General features: G+C 40.7%; 1 pseudogene; it reads left to right on the top strand.

The window, feature by feature from the left end:
- The first annotated feature begins 206 nt into the window (after positions 1–206).
- LOC116633663 lies at positions 207–1,183 on the top strand (annotated as a pseudogene).
- Positions 1,184–25,017: the final 23,834 nt, after the last annotated feature.

Here is a 25,017-nt window from a genome sequence, read left to right as displayed (position 1 = left end):
TTTTGCTGCCACCCAAGAAAAACCTTGTATGTAAGTTCCCTTTGCTTATTGAAACTGCCACCTACCGAGTTCAGTTGGTAGTGGGAGCGGAGAGCGGACCCCAGAAAGCCCTGAGCCGCCCCACCGCCGCCGCCGGCCTAGTTACTGTCACACACCGGGAATAGCCGCAGCCGCCGCCGCTGGCCCCAGTCACCATCACAGCAGCCATGAACAGCGAGGCAGAGACCCAGCAGCCGCCCGCTGCCCCCGCCCTCAGCGCTGCCTACACTGCCAGCCGTGGCACAGGGAGCGGCGCGGGGAACTGCGGCCCGGGCGGCCTCACATCCGCGGCACCTGCTGGTGGGGACAAGAAGGTCATCGCAAGGAAGGTTTTGGGAACAGTAAAATGGTTCATTGTAAGAAATGGATATAGTTTCATCAACAAGAATGACACCAAGGAAGATGTATTTGTACACCAGACTGTCATAAATAATAACCCCAGGAAGTACCTTCGCAGTGTAGGAGATGGAGAGACTGTGGAGTTTGATGTGGCTGAAGGAGAAAAGGGTGCGGGGGCAGCAAATGTGACAGGCCCTGGTGGAGTTCCAGGGCGAGGCAGTAAATATGCAGCAGACTGGAACCGTTATAGACGCTATCCACGTCACAGGGGTCCTCCACGTAATTCCCAGCAGAATTACCAGATTAGTGGGAGGGGGCAAAAGAGCGAGGGGTCGGAAAGTGCTCCCGAGGCCAGGCCCTACAGCGCTGGCCCTACCACGGGTGACGGTTCCCACCTTCCACTACATGCGGAGACCCTCTGGGCGGCGACCACAGTATTCCAACCATCCTGTGCAGGGAGAAGTGATGGAGGGTGCAGACAACCAGGGTGCAGGAGAACAAGGTAGACCAGTGAGACCGAATATGTGTATGGTTATAGACCACAATTCCGCAGGGGGTCTCCTCGCCAAAGACAGCCTAGAGAGGATGACAATGAGGAAGATAAGGAAAATCAAGGAGATGAGACCCAAGGTCAGCAGCCACCTCAACGTCGGTACCGCTGCAACTTCAGTTACCGAGGCAGACGCCCTGAAAACCTTAAACCACAAGATGACAAAGAGACAGAGCGGATCCATCAGCTGAGAATTCGTCCGCTTCCGAGGCTGAGCAAATGCCGGCTTACCATCTCTACCATCATCCGGTTTAGTCCTCCAACATGAAGAAATGAAGATGAAATTCCAGCAATAAGAAATGAACAAAAGATTGGAGCTGAAGACCTTAAGTGCTTGCCTTTTGACCATTGACCAGATAAATAGAACTCTCTGCATTATCTATGCAGCATGGGCTTTTTATTATTGTTACCTAAAGACATTTTTTTTGGTAATGACAAACGTGTTTTTTTTTTTTTTTTAAGCCTGGTTTTTCTCAATACATTTTTAAAGGTTTTTAAGTTGTCTCATATCTGGTCAAGTTGAGATTTTTAAGAACCTCACTTTTAATTTGTGATAAAAATTTACAACTTGATTTTTTTTAAAAAAAGTCAACAAACGGCAAGCACCCATTAATAAAAGTCTTAAACAAACAAATAAATAAAAAACCCCTGCCACCTACCAACCTGGAGTAGCCTGCCTCTTTCTTTAGTCTCTCCCTGCCCTCTGAGTAAAGGAATCAGTTTCAGATTACACCAGGAGGCTCCTGAGAGCGTTTCAAACCAATAGTGTCATACTTGATTTTGCAGTTGTAGCCCAAAGACAGCCATAAATGATTCATAAATGAGTGGCTATGACTGTGTTTCAATAAAACTTTATTTATAAAACAAGTGGTGGGCTGGATTTAGTTTGCTGACCTTTGTTCTAGGTGTATGAGGGAGGTGACAGCATTCAGGAAGGGCCTGGAGGGGTAGAAGTTAGATGAAGACACCAGCTTGGAGACTAGAGATGGTCCAGGGGCAGGATGGTGATAAGGGCTTAGTACACGTGGAGGGCTGGAGCCATACCTGAACTCAGTGGATGCCTTGGGACCTGTAGGTACTGCCCTGCCCTTCAGGAAGCTTTGTCACTGGGTGGCATGAGGGAAAGACCAGGTGAAGCCCCGGCTCTGCCATGGCCTAACTACCTGCAACACCCTGTCCCAGGAATGTTTTGCTGATGGCCTGGCCCCAGGGCTAGTATCTCTGACCTTCTGGGATAAGTTGGTGAATTCCCTGGACCTGGCTTCCTGGCTCCTGGCATCCTCCCCTCAACCTGTCTGGAGAAAGCTTGCCTAGAACAAAGCTTTCTGGGCGAAGGCTCTTGAAATCCAGGCCACCCTGGTGACTCTCTTCTGGGTGCCAGCCCCACCCCCACCCCTACCGACCCCAGGATAGTCAGAGCCTGGGAGTGGGGGGAGGCGGGGCAGGGAGCTGGCATTTGGGCCAAACCCAGAGGTGAGGTCACCTAAGAGCATGCGGCCAGAGTAGGTCAGAGACCCAGTAGGCAGCTTCTCGAGGTGGCCAGAGAGGCAAAGCACTGTGAAGCCTGGATAGCTTTGTAGGAAGGGGGAGGCACAGCCCTGATGAATCTTCTTGTAGGGCTAGTCCAGGGTGGCTGCCCCCCCATCTGCCCCACCCCATGGAGCTTAGCACATCTTAGGGGGCATCTGGGGACAGCTACTCCCAGCTCCATTGACCCCTCCAGAACTTCACAGAGACCCATCCCTGTGGAGGGCTGGGTGACATCCTGATAACTTGAAATTTTCAAGAAAGTGACCTAAAGATGCCAGACTACAGCCACATGAAATAAGTGGAGATAGACTCTGCGTTGGGATGTGGGCTTTCTAGCAGCTGCCCTCCTGTCACTGCATGAAAGGCCACCCCTCTCCTCCCTGCTGTAAGATCCTTGCTTCCAAGCATGCATGGGTCCATTTAGTTTCACAGTTTCATAGCAGATCAGTCTACAGAAACTTGGCAAGCCACAGGAGAATGGCAGGATATATTCAACATGCTAAATGGGAAAAAATATGCAACCAAGAATACTTTATCCAGCAAGGCTGTCATTCAGAATAGAAAGAGAGATTAAGAGTTCCTCAGACAAACAAAAACTAAAGGAGTTCATGCCCACTAAACCAGGCCTGCAAGAAATTTTAAGGGGGACTTTTTGAGTGGGGAAAAAAAGACCCCAAAGCAACAAAGACTAGAAAGGACCAGAAAACATCACCAGAAACACCAACTCTACAGGTAACACAAGGGCACTAAATTTATACCTTTCTGTAACTCTGAATGTAAATGGACTAAATGCTCCAATCCAAAGATGTAGGGTATCAGAATGGATAAAAAATAAATAAACCAACAAGATCGACCATCAAATGTCTTTTCTGCATCTATAGAGAGGATCATATGATTCTTATCCCTTCTTTAATTAATGTGGTGTATCATGTTGATTGATTTGTTGCGTAATCTAAATGTTGCCTATAAGAGACTCATTTTAGACCTAAAGACACCTGAAGATTGAAAGTGAGGGGATGAAGAATCATCTGTCATGCGAATGGATGTGAAAAGCCAGAGTAGCCATACTTATATCAGACAAACTACATTTTAAAATAAAGACTGTATCAAGACATGAAGAAGAGCATTATATCATAATTAAGGGGTCTATCCTCCAAGAAAATCTAACAATTGTAAATATTTATGCCCCCAACTTGGAAGCACCCAAATATATAAATCAATTAATGACAAAGAAACTCATTGATAATAATACAATAATCGTAGGGGACTTTGACACCCCTACCAACAGCAAGGGACAGATCATCTAAGCAGAAAATCAACAAGGAGGGGCGCCTGGGTGGCTCAGTCGTTAAGCGTCTGCCTTCGGCTCAGGTCATGATCCCAGGGTCCTGGGATCGAGCCCCGCATCAGGCTCCCTGCTCAGCAGGAAGCCTGCTTCTCCCTCTCCCACTCCCCCTGCTTGTGTTCCCTCTCTATGTCTCTCGCTGTCAAATAAAATCTTTAAAAAAAAAAAGAAAATCAACAAGGAAACAATGGCTTTGAATGACACACTAGACTGGATGGATTTAAAAGATATATTCAGAACATTTCATTCTAAAGCAGCAGAATACACATTCTTTTCTAGTGCACACGGAACATTCTCCAGAATAGATCACATACTGGGTCACAAATCAGCCCACAATAAGTACAAGATAGAGATCATACCATGTATATTTTTCAGACCACAACGTATGAAACTTGAATTCAACTACAAGAAAAAATTTGGAAAGACCACAAATACCTGGAGGTTAAAGAATATCCTACTAAAGAAGGAATAGGTTAACCAGGAAATTAAAGACAAAATTAAGAAGTACATGGAAACAATGAAAATGAAAACATGACAGTCCAAAACCTTTGCCATGCAGCAAAGGCAGTCCTAAGAGGAAAGTATATTGCAATACAGGCCTACCTCAAGAAGCAAGAAAAGTCTCAACTACACAACTTAACCTTACACCTAAAGGAGCTAGAAAAGACACAGGAAATAAAGCCTAAAGCCAGCAGAAGAAGGGAAATAAGAAGTAGTAGAGCAGAAATAGATGATATAGAAACAACAACAAAAAAATAGTAGAACAGATCAATGAAACTAAGAGCTGGTTCTTTGAAAGAATTAATAAAATTGATAAACTCCTAGCCAGACTTATCAAAAAGAAAAGAGAAAGGACCCAAATAAGTTAAATCATGAATGAAAGAAGAAAGATCACAATCAATACCACAGAAGTACAAACAGTTAAAAGAGAATATTATGAAAAATTATCTGCCAACAAGCTGGGCAATCTGGAAGAAGAGGACAAATTACTAGAAACATACAAACTATCAAAACTGAAACAGGAAGAAATAGAAAATTTGAACAGACCCATAACCAGTAAAGAAATTGAATCCGTAATCAAAAATCTCCCAAAAAACAAAAGTCAAGGGCCAGATGGCTTTCCAGGAGAATTCTACCAGATTTTTAAAGAAGAGTTAATACCTATTCTTCTCAAAATGTTCCAAAAACTAGAAATGGAAGGAAAACTTCCAAACTCCTTCTACAAGGCCAATGTTACCTTGATTCCAAAACCAGACAAAGACTCCACTCAAAAGAAGAATTATGGGCCAATATCCCTGATGAACATGGATGCAATGATTCTAAACAATATACTAGCAAATTGAATCCAACAGTACATTAAAAGAATCATTCTCCATGATCAAGTGGGATTTATTCCTGGGCTGCAGGTTTGGTTCAATATTTGCAAATCAATCAACATGATACACCACATTAATTAAAGAAGGGATAAGAATCATATGATCCTCTCTATAGATGCAGAAAAGACATTTGAAAAAATACAGCATCCATTCTTGATAAAACTCTCAACAAAGTAGGGATAGATGAAACATACCCTAACATCATAAAGGCCATATATGAAAGACCCACAGTTAATGTCATCCTCAATGTGGAAAAACTGAGAGCATTTCCCCTATGGTCAGGAACAAGACAAAGATGTCCACTCTCACCATTACTATATAACAGTACTAGAAGTCTTAGCCTCAACAATCAGATAACAAAAAGAAATAAAAGGCATCCAAATCATCAAGGAAGAAGTTAAAATTTCACTCTTTGCAGAAGACATGATACTCTATGTTGAAAACTCGAAAGACTCCACCAAAAAATTACTAGAACTAATACATGAATTCAGCAAAGTGGCAGTATATAAAATCAACATACAGAAATCTGTTGCATTTCTTTTTTTTTTAATTTTTTTAAAAGATTTTATTTATTTATTTGAGAGAGAGAATGAGATAGAGAGAGCATGAGAGGGGGGAGGGTCAGAGAGAGAAGCAGACTCCCTGCTGAGCAGGGAGCCTGATGTGGGACTCGATCCCGGGACTCCAGGATCATGACCTGAGCCGAAGGCAGTCGCCCAACCAACTGAGCCACCCAGGCGCCCGAAATCTGTTGCATTTCTATACACCAATAATGAAGCAGCATAAAAAGAAAGCAAGGAATGGATCCCATTTGCAATTGCACCCTAAACCATAAAATACTTGGAAATAAACTTAACCAGAGAGGTAAAAGATATGTACTCTGAAAACTATAGAATACTTATGAAAGAAATTGAAGAGGACACAAAGAAATGGAAAAGCATTCCATGCTCATTGATTAAAAGAACAAACATTGTCAAAATGTCTGTACTACCCAAAGCAATCTACACAATGCAATCCCTATCAAAATACCACCAGCATTTTTCACAGAACTAGAAGAAACCATTCTAAAATTTGTATGGAACCACAAAAGACCCCAAACGACCAAAGCGATCCTGAAAAATAAAAACAAAACTAGTGACATCACAATTCCGGATTTCAATGTATATTACAAAGCTGTAGTCATTGAGACACTATGGTATTGGCACGAAAACAGACACATAGATCAATGCAATAGAGTAGAGAACCCTGAAATGGAGCCTCCACTCTATGGTCAATTAATCTTTGAAAAGCAGGAAAGAATATCCAATGGAAAAAGACAGTCTCTTCAATGAATGTTGTTGGGAAAATTGGACAGGAACGTGCAGAAAAGTGAAACTGGACCACTGTCTTACACCATACACAAAAATAAATTCAAAATGAATGGAAGACGTAAATGTGAGACAGGAATCCATCAAAATCCTAGAGGAAAACATAGGCAGCAACCTCTTTGACTTTGGCCATAGCAACTTCTTTTAGAGAGATCACTGGAGACAAGGGAAACAAAAGCAAAAATGGACTATTGGACTTCATCAAGATAAAAAGCTTCTGCACAGAGAAGGTAATAATCAACAAAACTAAAAGGCAGCTTATGGAATGGGAGAAGATATTTGCAAATTATATATTTGATAAAGGGTTAGTATCCAAAATCTATAAAGAATTTATCAACTTCAACACTGAAAAAATAATCCAGTTAAGAAATAGACAGAAGACATGAATAGACATTTTTTTTCCAAAGAAGACATCCAGATGGCTAACAGACACATGGAAAGATGTTCAACATCACTCATCCTGAGGGAATACAAATCAAAACTACAATGAGATACCACCTCATACCTGTCAGACTGGCTAAAATTAACAACACAAGAAACAACAAGTTTGGTGAGGATGTGGAGAAAGGGGAACTTCCTTACACTGTTGGTGGGAATAAAAACTGGTACAGCCACTCTGCAGCAGAACAATTTGGAGATTCATTAAAACGTTAAAAATAGAAGTACTCTACAATCCAACAATTGCACTACTAGGTATTTACCCAAAGAATATAAGAATACAGATTTGAAGGGGTATATGCACCCCAATGTTTATATCAGCATTACCAACAATAGCCAAACCACAGAGAGAGCCCAAATGTCCATTGACTGGTGAATGGCTAAGAAGATGTGCTTACACACACACAGGAATATTACTCAGCCAACAAAAAGAATGATGTGGATGGAGCTTGAGTGTCAGTCAGAGAAAGAGAAATACCATATTATTTCACTCATATGTGGAATTTAAGAAAGAAATCAGATGAACATATGGGAGGGTGGAAAGAGAGAGAGAGAGAGAGACCACAAAGAGACTATTTTTTTTTTTTTTAAAGATCTTATTTATTTATTTGACAGAGAGACACAGCGAGAGAGGGAACACAAGCGGGGAGAGTTGTCGAGGGAGAAGCAGGCTTCCCGCTGAGCAGGGAGCCCGATGCGGGGCTCGATTCCAGGACCCTGGGATCATGACCTGAGCCAAAGGCAGACACTTAACGACTGAGCCACCCAGATGCCCCAAGACTCTTTTTTTTTTAATCTTTTTTTTTAATTATGTTCAGTTAGCCAACATATAGTACATTAGTTTTTGATGTCGTGTTCAACAATTCATTAGTTGCCTAAAACATCCAGTGCTCATCACAACACATGCCCTCCTTAATATCCATCACCCAGTTACCCCATCCCCCCATCCCCCTCATTTCTGTAACCCTCAGTTTGTTTCCTGGAGTCCAGAGTCTCTCATGGTTTGCCTCCCTCTCTGATTTCTTCCCATTCAGTTTTCCTTCCCTGCCCCTGCGGTCCTCCATGCTATTCCTTATGTTCCACATATAAGTGAAACCATATGATAATTGTCCTTCTCTGCTTGACTTATTTCACTTAGCATAATCCCCTCCTGTTCCATCCATGTTGTTGCAAATGGTGGGTATTCATCCTTTCTGATGGCTGAGTAATATTCCATACCACAAGAGACTTTTTTTTTAAAAAAATCAAATCATACTACTTACAAAACTTTATATTTATTTATTTATTTATTTACTTACTTATTTATTTATTTATTTTTATTATGTTAAGTTAGCCACCATACAGTACATCATTAGTTTTTGATGTTGTTCAATGATTCAAGATTCTTAATGATAGAGAACAAACTGAGGGTTGATGGAAGGAGGCAGGTGGGGGATGGGTTAGATGGGTGATAGGTATTAAAGAAGACACTTGTGATGAGCACTGGGGGTTGTATGTAAGTGATAAATCACTGAATTTTACTCCTGAAACCAATATTGCACTGTATTTTAACTAACTAAAATTTAACTGAAAAAAAAAAAAAAAATTGGACTTGCTCCATTACCACTGCCCTCGGGCAGTGGATGCCTGAGAAAGTATCAAATAAGCACTAGATAAATACAATAAAAGTGGTTACACAAACCCCACATGTGTCCAGACTCCCCTTGCTGACCTCCACCCAGCTCTGCTGAACCCTGCTGCCAAGGGGGTGAAGCTGGTCTTGGCCAGTGAGCCTCATGATGAATGCTTCTCACACTGAATTGATTCTCCTGATTTAGTATTAATAATGATAATAAATCACAACTTTCCTTGGTATGAAAAATGCTCCAAGATATACATCCCCACTGGCCAAGAACAAGTAATAAATTTTAACTGTCTGTGCTCATGGAAATAAGACCTTGTCAGGACAGGGACAGTCATTTAAAAGGAAGAATTCATTCAAGAAACATAGGATTTGTTCTGGCTTTTCCATGGGGCTTTATGTCCCTGAACATACACTTTCCCCAAACCATTGTTTTTCCTTGGAGAAGGTTTATTCCCCCTGTCTTTTATCTTATTGTTCTAAAGTTACTGATTTACTTGGATTTTGAAAATTAAGTACATGGGTGCCTGGGTGGCTCAGTTGGTTAAGCGACTGCCTTCAGCTCAGGTCATGATCCTGGAGTCCCAGGATCGAGTCCCACATCAGGCTCCCTGCTCAGCAGAGAGTCTGCTTCTCCCTCTGAGCCTCCCCGCTCTCATGCTCTCTCTCTCATTCTCTCTCTCTCACATAAATAAATAAAATCTTAAAAAAAAAAAAAAAGAAAATTAAGTACATGGAAATCTCATGTGTGGCATCATGGGTTACTTTTGTAAGTAGAAGAAATGTCTTGAGTTCATTCATTAGTTCATTCATTAATTTGTCCCCTCCTTCATTTCCATGCACACTTACTATAGCTCCATAGCCTATCCTCACTCACCCTTGCATTTTCCTGCCCGGCCTCCCTCACTAAGCTCATGGTCCTCTGGGGATGCCATGTGCAGGCAGCCTAGAGCACATGAATTAGCTTGAGTGTGGCAGAGGTTTGTAGTGTGACCATGAGGGCTGGTCTGTTGCGTCCATCAGCAAAGTAAAGTTTGGCCCATGCCCTGGGAAAGGGAAGAGGGCAGTGAGGCATGGAGGTACAAGGCTCCTCGCCATGGCTTCTCCTCTCACAGTTCATACCTCTCTCCACAATTCTAGCCCTCATTCGGACAAAGGTAGGAGTTGGGCGGGAAGGCTAGCGAGAGGCCCCAAAATGTGGCTGCTGCCAGCTGAGGAAGCATGATTTTAACTTTGTCCTCAACCAGCAAGTTTCTTCCAAGGCCTCCCATGGACCATGCTGGGCAAGGGCTGCAGGGATGTTCGCTTGAACAGCGACCTTTGTTGGGTTTCTTCCAGGGGCTAATAGCAAAATTCATTAAGGGCCACACGCCACAGCAGGTGCCACTGGGCATGTTTTATAAATGAGGAAACCAGGGGCTAAAGCAGAGGAAACTGGCTTGAAGTCACAAAAGGGCATGTAGCAGGGCTGGGATCCAGATCGGGCTGGTCTTAGTCATAGACAATGTTTTTTTCCAGGTGACCATGCCACAAAACATGTACAAGATATGTGCCCTGCCCTCATGATTTCTGACAGGAACAGGAATTTCAGTTTATAGCCAGGGCTTTCACTCTCAAGTCATGCGACCTTGACCATTTTGTGGCTCTGGGGTGAGCAGCTGCTGTAGGTCGGAGCTGGACTTACGGGTAGGGGTTTCCAGGTGGAAGAAGTATGACTAGGGCACCTGCTACACGACAGCCCCATTCTATGGAAACTGCTCCTGCCCCTTGTACTCACAGTGGGGGCACATTGGGCAGCTACAGTATTCCCAGGTGAGAGTTGCTTCAACTCAGGGTTCCAGGGAGAGGCAAGGTGGTTGTCTGAGGATAATTGAAGCCAATAGGTGAAAGAGGACTATACACAGTTTACCATAGAATCAAATTTACATACATATATATAAATATAACATTACATGTACACAAAATTGTATTAATATAAATACAACTCTCTGTATATATGTATATGTAAATATTTACATAGATATTATATATATGTAAGTTGATTCTGTAGTAAACTGTATGAAGTATATATATATGCAAGTTGTTATATGTGTATATATCATATACAATGCATAAGCACACACACATTTATATACATATACATATATGTAATACATCACACATGCACACATTTTTATACACATATAGCTAAAACATACACATATATGTGTATATGTATATACACACACATACACATCTATATCATAACACACACACACACACATACACACACACACAGAGTATCCTTCTGATGCAGGATGGAAGCAAGCTGTCCATTAAAAACCTCTCCACCATGTGGGGGTGTCCTCTGACCATAATCACTGTGTGCCCCTCTTTTTTAGCCAGCATAATTCAGGGCCTCACTGGTTCACCTCCTTATTCCTGCCTTGCACCTGTGGATGATGTTCCAAATGTTTAGCAGCATGTTTAGGATGGTGAAACACCAACCCATCAGAAAGACCATAGACTGGAGTTAGAACATCATGGATATAATCTGTCCCAGGGTAGGGAGAGGGTGAAGTCAGTTGACCCTTTCTCCAAGGAGTGCAGTATTTGGTTCATGCTGCAGCTGAGCTCCTCAGAGAAGAAAATTTGTTGATACTTCCACCATGGTGTCTAAACGTAAGAGCAGCCATACTTTCCAGTGATAGCAGACATCTCCTGTGGTATGTCAGATGTCCACTCAAAACCAGCAGGAAGCAGATGTCCACTCAAAACCAGCAGTTTGAAGCAAGTTTATAATGAAAGGATTATTCACAAAATGTAACCAGGGCATCTATGAAAGAATTAAGCTATATCCTGAGACTAGTAACTGTGGGAAACCATTGCCACTTCAGGCCCAAAAGGATGAAGAGAGGAGGAATATTCAGAATCCAGAAGGATCTTGTGTGAGGAGGGCTTCCAGACAGGAGCTGCAGTGCCTGAGAGGGAAATGCAGCCCACCCACAGAGACCAGGAGGACTGTGGCTCTCCTCCTACTCCCAGGTTCCTTCTACCACCTCCTCTGGGCTGAACCCAACAGGGAGCCAGAGTTGGTCTCACCAGCTGCAGTTTTATGGGGTTCAGTAGGCTTGATGGCTTCATGTAGGGAGATGGTTTGGTTGTGGATGCCTGTTGGGATCTGGTCTAGGGCTGGGAGTGGGTTATAGAGAAGTTGTTTCTAACTTTGGACAACAATTTGACTGACAGGGAACATTGGGGTACTTGACAGGAGGTGTGTTGGGTCACCCCCTTGACATTCTTTGTCCTGACCTAGGCTGTCATGGGCTCCTGCGGCTGCAGGTGAGATGTCGTGCTACATTGACTATGAGCAAGGGCAGCCTGGTTATTGGACAAAGGCCACTGGTTGAGCATGCCTACCCATCAAATGGGGCCTTCTGTGGGAGTCCTGGTTTAAGGCTCACAGGGAACAGATGGAAGGATTATAAGATAGAAATCAGTATAGACACAAACTTCCATGTAATCTCACACTGAACTTGTGTGGGAGGCTCCCTTGGGTTAGCTCTTTTTCCTGTCTGCTCTGCACATCTTCTCCCTATACCTGCTTCCACTGAAGACCCTTCTACTTCCCACTCACCCGCACCTGCTCTAAATCCCATGATGTTCAGGTTCCTACTGTTCCCTGAATGAGTCATACTTGCTTACTTCTCCATGCCTGTGCTCATGCTTCTCCCTTTTTTTCTGTAATACCCTTCCTCTTTGTCCACTGTTGTCCTTTAGGACCCATTTCCACATCACCTCCTCCTTGAGGTTGTCCTTGCTTGACGTTGTGCCCTTCTCAGATGGTTCTAGGGAGCCGTATGATTATTTCCATTAATTACAAACATATATGATTTTTATAGTAAAATGACTCCTGCAGAAACTATGTGCAGGAGCCAATTTGGTCACTCAAACCAATTTCCTCAAGAGCCCCTCTTATGATCTTAATGATGCTTGTTTTGATTTCAACTAGACCTTCAAGGCAGAGACACTGTCATCAGGGTTAAAATCCTCAGTCATAACATGTGGTGTGAGTCAGCCCTCCAGTTTTCATGTCAGGATGCTGGAACCAACCAAATTTTGGGATAATTAAACTGTTCTTTCTAATAACTTGGTGAATCAATCTCTTATGATTGGTTTTATAGTGCTAAGTGAATTAAAATATCATATCTGAAAAAATAACTTAGAAAATCCTGTTGAATATTACTTGTTTGCTTTTTTGAAGACAAGGAATTTAACCATTTTCCACATAGGTTGAAATTATTCTTTGACTATTTAATATTCTAGCAAATTGGGTTTTACATCTTTAGTTTCTGCCATTCTATCCTGCACACTGATACCATATTCACCTTTCAGGTCCTTTAAAATTAAAAACATGTTTTCTATTATAAAGGTGATATATATTTATTATAGAAACCCCTAAAATATAGAAAATTAGGAGTAATTGATTTTTTAAAAAGTTACCTATAACATTCACATCCAGAAACAACCTCTATTAAAAGCTCTGGTTAGTTTATACCAGAAATAGTTAAATGTTTAGTTTGTTGGTTTGTTTGGCATAGATATCACCAAATCCTCATACTTTCTTTCATGTCACTTGCTGCCCAAAAGTCCTCCCTATATTGGTGTATTGAGATCTAACTTCTTGGGGCACCTGGGTGGCTAGGTCAGTTGAGTGGCCAACTCTTGATTTCAGCTCAGGTCATGATCTCAGGGTCTCAGGTTTGAGCCCCCTGTTGAGCCCCACATCAGGCTCAGCACTCAATGGGGAGTCTGCTTGAGACACTCTCCCCCTCTCCCTCCCCTGGCTCATACTCTCTCTCTCCCCCTAAAATAAATAAATAAATCTTTAAAAAAAATCTTATTTGTCTGGCAGTGCTGGCCATTGGAAATCTGGCTCAACTCAGTTTCTCTTTGATCTTATCTCCAGAATATGTGTCTGCTCTGATTCCAGGGCCTTATATTTTCATTCATTCATTCATTCATTCACATTAATTGTTCACTCAGTAGAAATTTATTGAGCACCTACCATGTGCTAGAATATGTTCTAGAAGCTGGGCATTTAGCAGTGAATAAGGCAGACAAAAATACAGCTCCCATGGAGTTCACAGTCTACCATGGGACAGTAAATGGGCAAACAGATAAATACAGAACAAGATTTCAGGTAGTAGTTCATGCTATAAAAGTAGAGCTGATTGGAGGGCAATGGGGTAGATACTGGCTTTTTTTATAAGGTCATCCGAAAAAGCTGTCTGATATGTGACATGTGAGCAGAGTCCTGAAGGAGGTAAGGGAGTGATTCCCGACTGTGTTTGTGGAGGGTCCTTTCCACTCTCACCATCCTGCCTAAATATGGTTTATCCTTCACCTTAAGATCAGATTCTTACTCTTATATGAAGGGTGTGTTTTAACTTTTTTTTGTACTTTCAGGTTTTTATTTAAATTCCAGTTAGTTAACATATAGTGTAATATTAATTTCAGGTGTCAAATTTAATGATTCATCACTTACATATAACACCCGGTGCTCATCATAAGTGCCTTCCTTAATACCCATCATCCATTTAACCATCCCTCTGCCCATCTCCCTTCCAGCAACCCTCAATTTGTTCTCTGTAGTTAAGAGTCTGTTTTATGGTTTACCTCTCCCTCCTCTTTTCCTTCTGTTCATCTTTTTTTCTTAAATTACACATATGAGTGAAATCATATGGTATTTCTCTTTCTCTGACTGTCTTATTCTGCTTAGCATAATATTTTCTAGCTCCATCCACATCTTTGCAAATGGCAAGATTTCATTCTTTTTTATGGCTGAGTAATATTCCACTACATATATATACACCACAACTTCTTTATCCATTCATCATTCAGTGGACATTTGGGCTCTTTCCATAATTTGGCTATTGTTGATAATGCTGCTATAAACATTGGAGTGCATGTATCTCTTGAATCATTGTTTTTGTATCCTTTGGGTAAATTGTGCAATTGCTGGGTTGTATGGTAGTTCTATTTTTAACGTTTTGAGAAATTGTACTGTTTTCCAGAGTAGTTGCACCAGTTTGCATTCCCAACAGTGTAAGAGGGTTCCCCTTTCTCTGCATCCTTGCCAACATCTGTTGTTTCCTATGTTGTTAATTTTAGCCATTCTGACAGGTGTGAGTTGACTTTTCTTTCTGTTGTTTTATTTTCCTAACAAAGGTAACTTTCTTTGAGGCCAAGGCTGTGCCCTTACATTTCTGTGAATTACCTCACATGGAGTTGCATAGTGCCAGAGCCTGGAGGATGCTATATCAAAATTCAATGTTTAAATGGAATATTGATGTCACTCTCAAACCACTTTTGCAGGCTGTGGTTAAAAGATCTGTGTGCATAGAAGGAAACTATCTGAACGTAATAAAATATAGTAAAAATCCATAGCTAACCTTATATTCAATGATGGAAAACTAAAATCTTTTCCTGTAAAAACAGGAATAAGAGAAAGATGCCTATTCTTTATTTTATTTTATTTTATTATATTATGTTAGTCACCATACAATACATCATTAGTTTTTGATGTAGTGATCAACACTTCATTGTTTTCGTATAACACCCAGTGCTGCATGCAGTACGTGCCCTCCTTAATACCCATCACCAGGCTAACCTCTTACCATTGCTATTCAACAGAGTACTGGAAGTTCTAGCCTGAGCAATTAGACAAGAAAAATAAATAAAGTCATTCAAATTGGAAAAGAATATTATCTCTATTTGCAGATGACATGATCTTATAGATAGAAAATCCTAAAGATTCCATACACACAAAATAAACAGACTCTTAACTATAGAGAACAAACCGAGGTTTACCAGAGGGGAGGTGAGTGGGAGATGGGTGAAATAAGTGATGGGTATTAAGGAGTCCACTTGTGATGAGCACTGGATGTTGTGTGTAAGTGTTGAATCACTGTATTGTACACCTGAAACGAATATTACACTACATGTTAATGAAATGGAATTTAAATAAAAATAAAAAATGTTGGCACTAATAAACATTCAGGAAAGTTGCAGGATACAAAATAAACATACAACAATCAATTGCACCTCTTCCTGCTAACAATGAAAATCCTAAAAAGATAGTAAGAAAACAATTCCATTTTCAATCACATGGAAAAGAATAAAATATTTAGGAATAAACTTAACTCATGAGGTGAAAGACTTTTACACTGAAAAGTACAAAATGTTGCTGAAAGAAATTAAAGACACAATAAATAAAAAGAGATCCCATGCTCAAAGACTGGAAAACGTAATTTTGCTAAGATGTCAACAGTACCCAAAGCCATCTACAGATTCAGTGCAATCCCTGTCAAAATCCCAGTGATGCTTTTTGCTTCATGATAGTGGATTTGGCAATGATTTCTTGGATATGACACCAAAGGCAATGAAAGTATAAATAGGTAAAGTGGACTATAGCAAAATAAAAAACTTGTGAGCATTAAAGGACACAAGCAACAATGTGAAAAAGCAACCTACAGAATGGGAGAAAATATTTGCAAATCATTTATATGATAAGGGATTAATATCCATAATATATAAAAACTCCTACAACTCAATAATAACAAGAATAAAACAAATTATCCAATTTAAAATGGGCAAAGGACTCCCACAATCTGAGTTTAATTGAAATATGATTGACAAGTAAAAATTGTATTTATTTATTTTTATTATTTTTTATATTTTATTTTATTATGTTACATTAGTCACCATACAGTACATCATTAGTTTTTTTTTAAATTTTATTTTATTACGTTATGTTAGTCACCATACAATATATCATTAGTTTTATGTAGTGTTCCATGATTCATTGTTTGTGTATAACACCCAGTACTCCATGCAATATGTGCCCTCCTTACTACCCATCACCATGCTAACCCATCCTCCTACTGCCCTCCTCTCTAAAACCCTCAATTTATTTCTCGGAGTCCATAGTCTCTCATGGTTCATATCCCCCTCCGAATTCCCCCCCTTCATTTTTCCCTTCCTTCTCCTAATGTTCTCCATGCTATTCCTTATGTTCCACAAATAAGTGAAACCATATGATAATTGACTTTCTCTTTTTGACTTATTTCACTTAGCATAATCTCCAGCCCCATCCATGTTGATGTGAAAGTTGGGTATTCATCCTTTCTGATGGCTGAATAATATTCCATTGTATATATGGACCACATCTTCTTTATCCATTCATCGGTTGAAGGGCATCTCGGCTCTTTCCACAGTTTGGCTATTGTGGACATTGCTGCTATGAACATTGGGGTGCCTATGGCCCTTCTTTTCACTACATCTGTGTCTTTGGGGTAAATACCAAGTAGCGTAATTGCTGGGTCATAGGGTAGCTCTATTTTTAATTTTTTGAGGTACCTCCACACTGTTTTCCAAAGTGGCTGTACCAACTTGCATTCCCACCAACAGTGTAAGAGGCTTCCCCTTTCTCCACAACCTCTCCAACATTTGTTGTTTCTTGCCTTGTCCATTTTTGCCATTCTAACTGGTGTAAGGTGGTATCTCAATGTGGTTTTGATTTGAATTTCCCTGATGGCTAATGATGATGAACATTTTTTCATGTGCCTGTTAGCCATTTGTATGTCTTCTTTGGAGAAGTGTCTGTTCATGTCTTCTGCCCATTTTTTGACTTGATTATTTGTTTTTTGGGTGTTGAGTTTGAGAAGTTCTTTATAGATCTTGGATACCAGCCCTTTATCTGTAGTTTCATTTGCAAACATCTTCTCCCATTCTGTGGGTAGCCTCTTTGTTTTGTTGACTGTTTCCTTTGCTGTGCAGAAGCTTTTTATCTTATTTAAGTCCCAAAAGTTCATTTTTGCTTTTGTTTCCCTTGCCTTTGGGGACATGTCTTGAAAGAAGTTGCTATGGCCAATGTCGAAGAGGTTACTGCCTATGTTCTCCTCTATGATTTTTATGGATTCCTGTCTCACATTGAGGTCTTTCATCCATTTTGAGTTTACCTTTGTGTATGGTGTAGGAGAATGGTCGAGTTTCATTCTTCTGTACATAGCTGTCCAATTTTCCCAGCACCATTTATTGAAGAGACTTTTTTCCATTGCATATTTTTTCCTGCTTTGTCAAAGATTAGTTGACCATAGAGTTGAGGGTCCATATCTGGGTTCTCTATTCTGTTCCATTGGTCTATATGTCTGTTTTTGTGCCAGTATCATGCTGTCTTGGTGATCATGGCTTTGTAATATAGCTTGAAATCGGGCAACATGATGCCCCCAGCTTTGTTTTCTTTTTCAACATTTCCTTGGCAATTCGGGGTCTTTTCTGATTCCATACAAATTTTAGGATTGTTTGTTCCAGCACTTTGAAAAATGTCATTGGAATTTTGATCAGGATGGCATTGAAGGTATAGATTGCAGCGATCAAAACCTCCCAAAAAACAAGAGTCCAGGACCTGATGGATTCCCTGGGGAATTCTACCAAATATTCAAAGAAGAAATAATACCTATTCTACTGAAGCTGTTTCAAAAAATAGAAACAGAAGGAAAGCTTCCAGACTTCATTCTATGAGGCCAATATTACCTTAATCCCCAAATCAGACAAAGACCCCATCAAAAAGGAGAATTTCAGACTGATATCCCTGATGAATATGGATTCCAAAATCCTCAACAAAATCCTAACTAATAAGATCCAACAATACATTAAAAGGATCATCCACCACGACCAAGTGGGATTTATCCCCGGGATGCAAGGGTGGTTCAACATTCGCAAATCAATCAATGTGATGGAACACATTAATAAGAGGGGGAGAAGAACCATATGGTCCTCTCAATTGATACAGAAAAAGCATTTGACAAAATACAGCATCCTTTCCTGATTAAAACTCTTCAGAGTATAGAGATAGAGGGAACATTCCTCAAGTTCATAAAACCCATCTATGAAAAACCCACAGGGAATATCATCCTCAATGGGGAAAAGCTGAGAGCCTTTCCCTTAAGATCAGGAACACGTCAAGGATGCCCACTCTCGCCACTATTGTTCAACATAGTACTAGAAGTCCTAGCAACAGCAATCAGACAACAAAAAGAAATAAAATGTATTCAGATTGGCAAAGACGTCAAACTCTCTCTTTTTGCAGATGACATGATTCTTTATGTGGAAAACCCAAAAGACTCCACCCCCAAATTACTAGAACTCATACAGCAATTCAGTAATGTGGCAGGATACAAAATCAATACACAGAAATCAGTTGCTTTCTTATATACTAACAATGCAACTGTAGAAAGAGAAACTAGAGAAATGATTCCATTTACAATAGCACCAAAAACCATGAGACACCTTGGAATAAATCAAAGCAAAGAGGTAAAGGATCTATACTCTAGGAACTACAGAATACTCATGAAAGAAATTGAAGAAGACACAAAAAAATGGAAAAACATTCCATGCTCATGGATTGGAAGAATAAACATTGTTAAAATGTCTATGCTGCCTAGAGCAATCTGTAAGTAAGCCCTCCAATCTAGCTCTCTTTCATGCACTTGCACACACATGCCCTGCACCAAACTGCTGGCATCATGCGTACTCTAGTTTGGTTTGTCCTCCTGTTTGTATAGTGGGAGCGCTGATGGGATTTGGGGGGAGGGGAGACCACACGCCACCAGAATTTCTTTGATTCCTGGACTTGTTCAGCAAGAGAAAAAATTGTGGTATTCATCAACCAATTCAATCTCTTTCATGGGGTGTATTTTGATAAGAAAATAAGATTTCTGTCCAAATCATCATATTTAAAAAAAATTATTTGTATGTTAATAGGTTCTCCTGCAGGGTTGTGAGCTCCACTGAGGCAGAGCTCTTCCTCTTTGCTCTGCACACCCAGCACCAGGTGCACAGCTTGGTGGTGAGCAGGTTGCACTGCAGCAGCAGTAAAGGCAGGAGCAACATCAGGTGCTCGCGCACGGACCTCAGCAGCAGGCTGCCTGCCGGCCCACCCTGCTCCTGTCTCTGTTATCACCAGCATCTGTACTGCAGGTGCTGGTGCACAATAAATATGTCTTGAACTGGATGAAACAATGGTAAGTTTATGGGCATTTGTTAACCTGGTACCTTAAATGCAGGAAGGAGTGTCTCCTTGAAACTTCCATATTCATGAAGTTGGGTGGTGCTTGTTCTGCCCATAGTCTGTGCACCCCTGACACAAAGGCAGGAGAGAAGACAATCCACGCTTCCTTGAGAGCTAATCCTGAGCCTTCATCTGTGCAAAGCCTTGCCTGGGGGACCATCAGCTTTAACTCCAGGCTCCTGGGCAACGCACACTGGTGACAAGGGAGAGGCGGAAGCACTGCAGGAGGGAATAATGTGGTCACCCAGCAGGCAGATAACATGTGTCCCTAGAGCAGTCTTTGGAGGAACATGAATAAAGATAAAGCCCAAAGAATGGCCTGGTGATTTCCTCCTGTGACAGCCTGCAATGCCTGTCGTACGCATTTCTTTTCATCGTACACACATTCCCCCATGCCTGGTGTGAAAGGCCTCTCATGACACATTTCCTTTAGTCTAGAGTGTGTCTGGGGAGTATGACAGGTGGCAAGATCTAAGAATACCCTCATCTGCCTTCTACAATGAGATGGAAAGGGGCCCAGCAGGGAAGTCCTGTGCTGAAGTATTATTATTATCAATTACAGTGACACTTTTTGACAATACAATGCTTTGTGATATTTCAAAGCATGTTAACATCTGCTCTTTTGTTTGGCCTTCACCAGATCACTTTGCAAGACAAGGGCTGTGATCTTGCCTCTGACAGGGGAGAGATTGGACGTGTACTTCAGAGGCTAACCCGAGGCCACACAAGGGGAGCGGCTGCAACAGGCCAGGTATCTTTGGTCGCACAGAAGGCGTGGCAGAGCCTCTGGTCCAGGGAGTAAGAAAAGCAAGAAGTGGGGAACTGACCACCAGCACTGAGGTGCTCTGTGCTCTGGTTGGCTGCTGTGGCCCTGCTCCTATAGAGAGCCTTCTTCAATGCTGCATTCATCCTCATTGCTTCCCTCTTGGTGTAATGTGCACACACATTTGTGTGTCCTGAATTTGAAGGGTCTATGAGGACATAAATTCTGAGGGTCTCACAGGAGGTAAAAATATGTTCCAAGAGCTTTAAAAATATTCATGTCATTTGACCCAGTCATTACATTTCTGGGAATGCATCCATGGCATAGCTGACCGAGGATAGTCTTAAACTTCAGAGGTATCAGGGTTCAAATTCTTCACCATTCATGCACTGTGTCATGTGGGAAAGTTACCTGCCCTGTCTCACCCCCTGCTCCCATGTCTGTGAAATAGGAGTCACAAGTCCAGTGGACTGCACTGAAACACAGTGGCCACTCTATAAACCTGTGTTATAAATGCAGAAAAACTACATTCACAAAGATGCTTTCCACAGGTACATTTAAAGAGCAGACTAATTAGAAACAAATGGTGCAAAAAATAGGCAAATTCATTCCAAAAATTTAAGAATTTAATTAACAGTGAATCTTTTTTGTTATTATGTTCTGTTAGCCAACATATAGTACATCATTAGTTTTTGATGTAGTGTTCTTTAATAGCTGCCACACTCATAGTGAGCTTCTTCTTCTTTTTATAACATATAATGTATTATTTGTTTCAGAGGTACAGGTCTGTGATTCAACAGTCTTACACAATTCACAGCGCTCACCATAGCACATACCCTCCCCAGTGTCTATCACCCAGCCACCCCATCCCTCCCACCCCCCACCACTCCAGCAATCTTCAGTTTGTTTCATGAGATTAAGAATCCCTCAGTTTGTTTCTCAGAGTCCAGGCTTTATTTCAGCAGGCCTGATGCCTGCTTGTGGTCCCCCAGATGTCCACATTGCAGGGAGAAAGAGGAGAGAGGATTCAGGGGTTTAGTCGTGCCACCGCAGTGGTGAACCACCCACACTGGCCCTATTAATGAGAGAGGAGAAAGAGATGTAGGCCCTAGATGTGGAATCAAGTGCCTGACACCAAGAATCTTCCAGAGTTCCTGCCATCAGTCCAGTAGTCAAAACCATAATCAAGGGATAGAACAAACACTTAAACATAGCTGAAGGTGAAGAGGCACAGCGTGAGTTATTCTTTCATTCCAAGATCTGACAATAGCAAGAAATAAAAAGAAAGTCTGACTTCCTACAGGCAGGCAAAGTGACCAGGATTATCCCCTCCTGTGGAGGGGGTTGCTGTCCTGGAGTCACATTCAGTTTAACATTTGTCACAGGTTTTTAATGAAGTTTCTTTATTAGTAGTTGTATTAAAATAACCCAGCATGAATTTGGTAGACCTTCAACTAACAATTCCAACTTCTGCTGAGTTCAATTTAAGTAGTGTGTGAGATGCATGTGCAATGCCCAGAACTCTGACTTTGGGTTCTGAAAGATGACAACAATAAATATCACCTCTAAACATGTCCCCTTCGGGTGCCTGGATGGCTCAGTTTATTAAGTATCTGCCTTTGGCTCAGGTCATGATCCCAGGTTCCTGGGATCGAGACCTGCATCAGGCTCCCAGCTGAGCAGTCTGTTTCACCCTCTGCCTCTGCTGCTTCCCTTGCTTGTGCTCTCTCATTCTGTCAAATAAATAAATAAAATCTTAAAAAAAAATTCAACACTGAAGATAAATTTTTGTCTTGTGATGATTATCTGAATAAAAATTTTAGTAACACACAGCATGTGGTAAAAAATAATATTCTTACTAAATTAAAAAATATGTATAGCAGAATATTTTGGGAATACATTGTGATGTACATATAATTGATAATTGTGTTCAAGCAAGCTGCACTATTCTATTCAAATGGTAAGCACAGTTTTCCATTTTAAATACTTTTATGTATACAGAGAAACTGACATTCAAGATGCCTATGACAAAACTGATGTGGAATACGAAAAAAATCACTGAAGTGGCCCACGCTTTTCTCTTTGCAGTCTGCCATCAAACTGATATTAGAAATATTTCAGTCTTCAAAGAAAAGAACTATTTTGTGAACCAAACCTAAATGGCTGACAATAACATTGAACCCTTTTGTAAATGAGTCCTTGAAATTCTAGTTGCATTTAGACCAAAATAGTTAAAAGTCATTAAATATTCAACCAAAAAAATACAAATAAAAACTTATTTGAAGCTTTTATCAAAATGCAATTATTGAAAGCAAGTAGGGAACTACTGAAATTTATTCCCTTGAAAAGTGAGCTGAACAAATTAAGCAATGAAAGCTCAAACTGTATGTGAGGTATTATTCTGAGATTTTATAATTGTACTTTATAAGAGCTCAACTTTTGATACAGTTATATTTTTAATTGGATAGATAAATTTATATTCTGAAATGTAATGAAATAAAACTCAGAAGATCCATGATTTTGCAGCATCTAAATTTAGCAAAACCTTCAAAAGAATCACAGAGACAACATATTAATAAGTTTTGTCATATAAAAATTCTTGTTAAAGAAAGTGCTCTGAAGGGAAGCCTAAGATAATACCTATTGACATATTTAGACTAATATATTTTTCCATAAAAGGCATTTTTTAAAAAAAATGCATATTAAGGAGGGCATGTACTGCATGGAGCACTGGGTATTATACAAAAACAATGGATCGTGGATCAGCACATCAAAAACTAATGATGTATTGTATGGTAACTAACATAACATAATAAAATTTAAAAAAATTGAATGCAATTATGTGGAAAATAAAATATGAGCACATTGGGAAAAAGTACATTCTTCAGAAAGATACCAGGAACAGTGTATTAGAAAAAGAAATGGTTAAATCCAGATACACAATAAGCTACATTTTATTTATTTAATTAATTAATTTATTTATTTTATTTTTATTTATTTGACAGAGAGAGAGAGCGAGATAGGGAACACAAGCAGGGGAGTGGGAGAGGGAGAAGCAGGCTTCCCGCCGAGCAGGGAGCCCGATGCAGGGCTTGATCCCAGGACCCTGGGATCATGACCTGAGCTGAAGGCAGATGCTTAACCGACTGAGCCACCCAGGCGCCCCAATAAGCTACATTTTAAATCAAATTTAGGGTAGATTAAGTCCAGCAAAAATTAATGACAGGTGATGTTTCATCAAAAACATTTTTATTTTATTTTATTTTATTATGTTATGTTAATCACCATACATCATTAGTTTTTGATGTAGTGTTCCATGATTCATTGTTTGCATATAACAAAGTGCTCCATTCAATACACGCCCTCTTTAATACCCATCACCAGGCTAACCCATCCCCCCACCCCCTCCCCTCTAGAACCCTCAGTTTGTTTTCAGAGTCCATAGTCTCTCATGGTTCATCTCCCCCTCTGACTTCCCCCCCTTCATTTTTCCCTTCCTACTATCTTCTTCTTTTTTTAATATATAATGTATTTTTTGTTTCAGAGGTACAGGTCTGTGATTCAACAGTCTTACACAATTCACAGCACTCAGCACATACCCTCCCCAACGTCTATCACCCAGCCACCCCATCCCTCCCACCCCCCACAACCCCAGCAACCTTCAGTTTGTTTCCTGAGATTAAGAATTCCTCATATCAGTGGGATCGTATGATACATGTTTTTCTCTGATTGACTTATTTCGCTCAGCATAATACCCTCCAGTTCCACCCATGTCATTGCAAATGGCAAGATTTCATTCCTTTTTATGGTTGCAAAATATTCCATTGTATATATATACCACATCTTCTTTATCCATTCATCTGTTGATGGACATCTTGGCTCTTTCCATAGTTTGGCTGTTGTGGACATTGCTGCTATAAACATCGGGGTGCATGTACCCTTTCGGATCCCTACATTTGTATCTCTGGGGTAAATAACCAGTAGTGCAATTGCTGGGTAATAGGGTAACTCTATTTTCAACTTTTTGAGGAACCTCCATACTGTTTTCCAGAGTGGCTGCACCAGCTTGCATTCCCACCAACAGTGTAGCAGGGTTCCCCTTTCTCCACATCCCCGCCAACATCTATCATTTCCTGACTTGTTAATTTTAGCCATTCTGACTGGTGTGAAATAGTATCTCACTGAGGTTTTGATTTGGATTTCCCTGATGCCGAACGATGTTGAGCACTCTTTCATGTATCTGTTGGCCATTTGGATGTCTTCTTTGGAAAAATGGCTGTTCATGTCTTCTGCCCATTTCTTGATTCGATCATTTGTTCTTTGGGTGTTGAGATTAATAAGTTCTTTATAAATTTTGGATACTAGCCCTTTATCTGATATATCATTTGAGAATATCTTCTCCCACTCTGTCGGTTGTCTTTTAGTTTTGTTGACTGTTTCTTTTGCTGTGCAAAAGCTTTTTATCTTGATGAAGTCCCAATAGTTCATTTTTGCCCTTGCTTCCCTTGCCTTTGGCAATGTTTCTAGGAAGAAGTT

The sequence above is a fragment of the Phoca vitulina genome, unplaced genomic scaffold, assembly GCF_004348235.1.
Source record: "Phoca vitulina isolate PV1807 unplaced genomic scaffold, GSC_HSeal_1.0 scaffold1, whole genome shotgun sequence".
NCBI classification, from domain to species: Eukaryota; Metazoa; Chordata; class Mammalia; order Carnivora; family Phocidae; genus Phoca; species Phoca vitulina.
The sequence above is the reverse complement of the archived record's forward strand: the minus strand, read 5'-3'. Positions and strand labels throughout refer to the sequence as shown.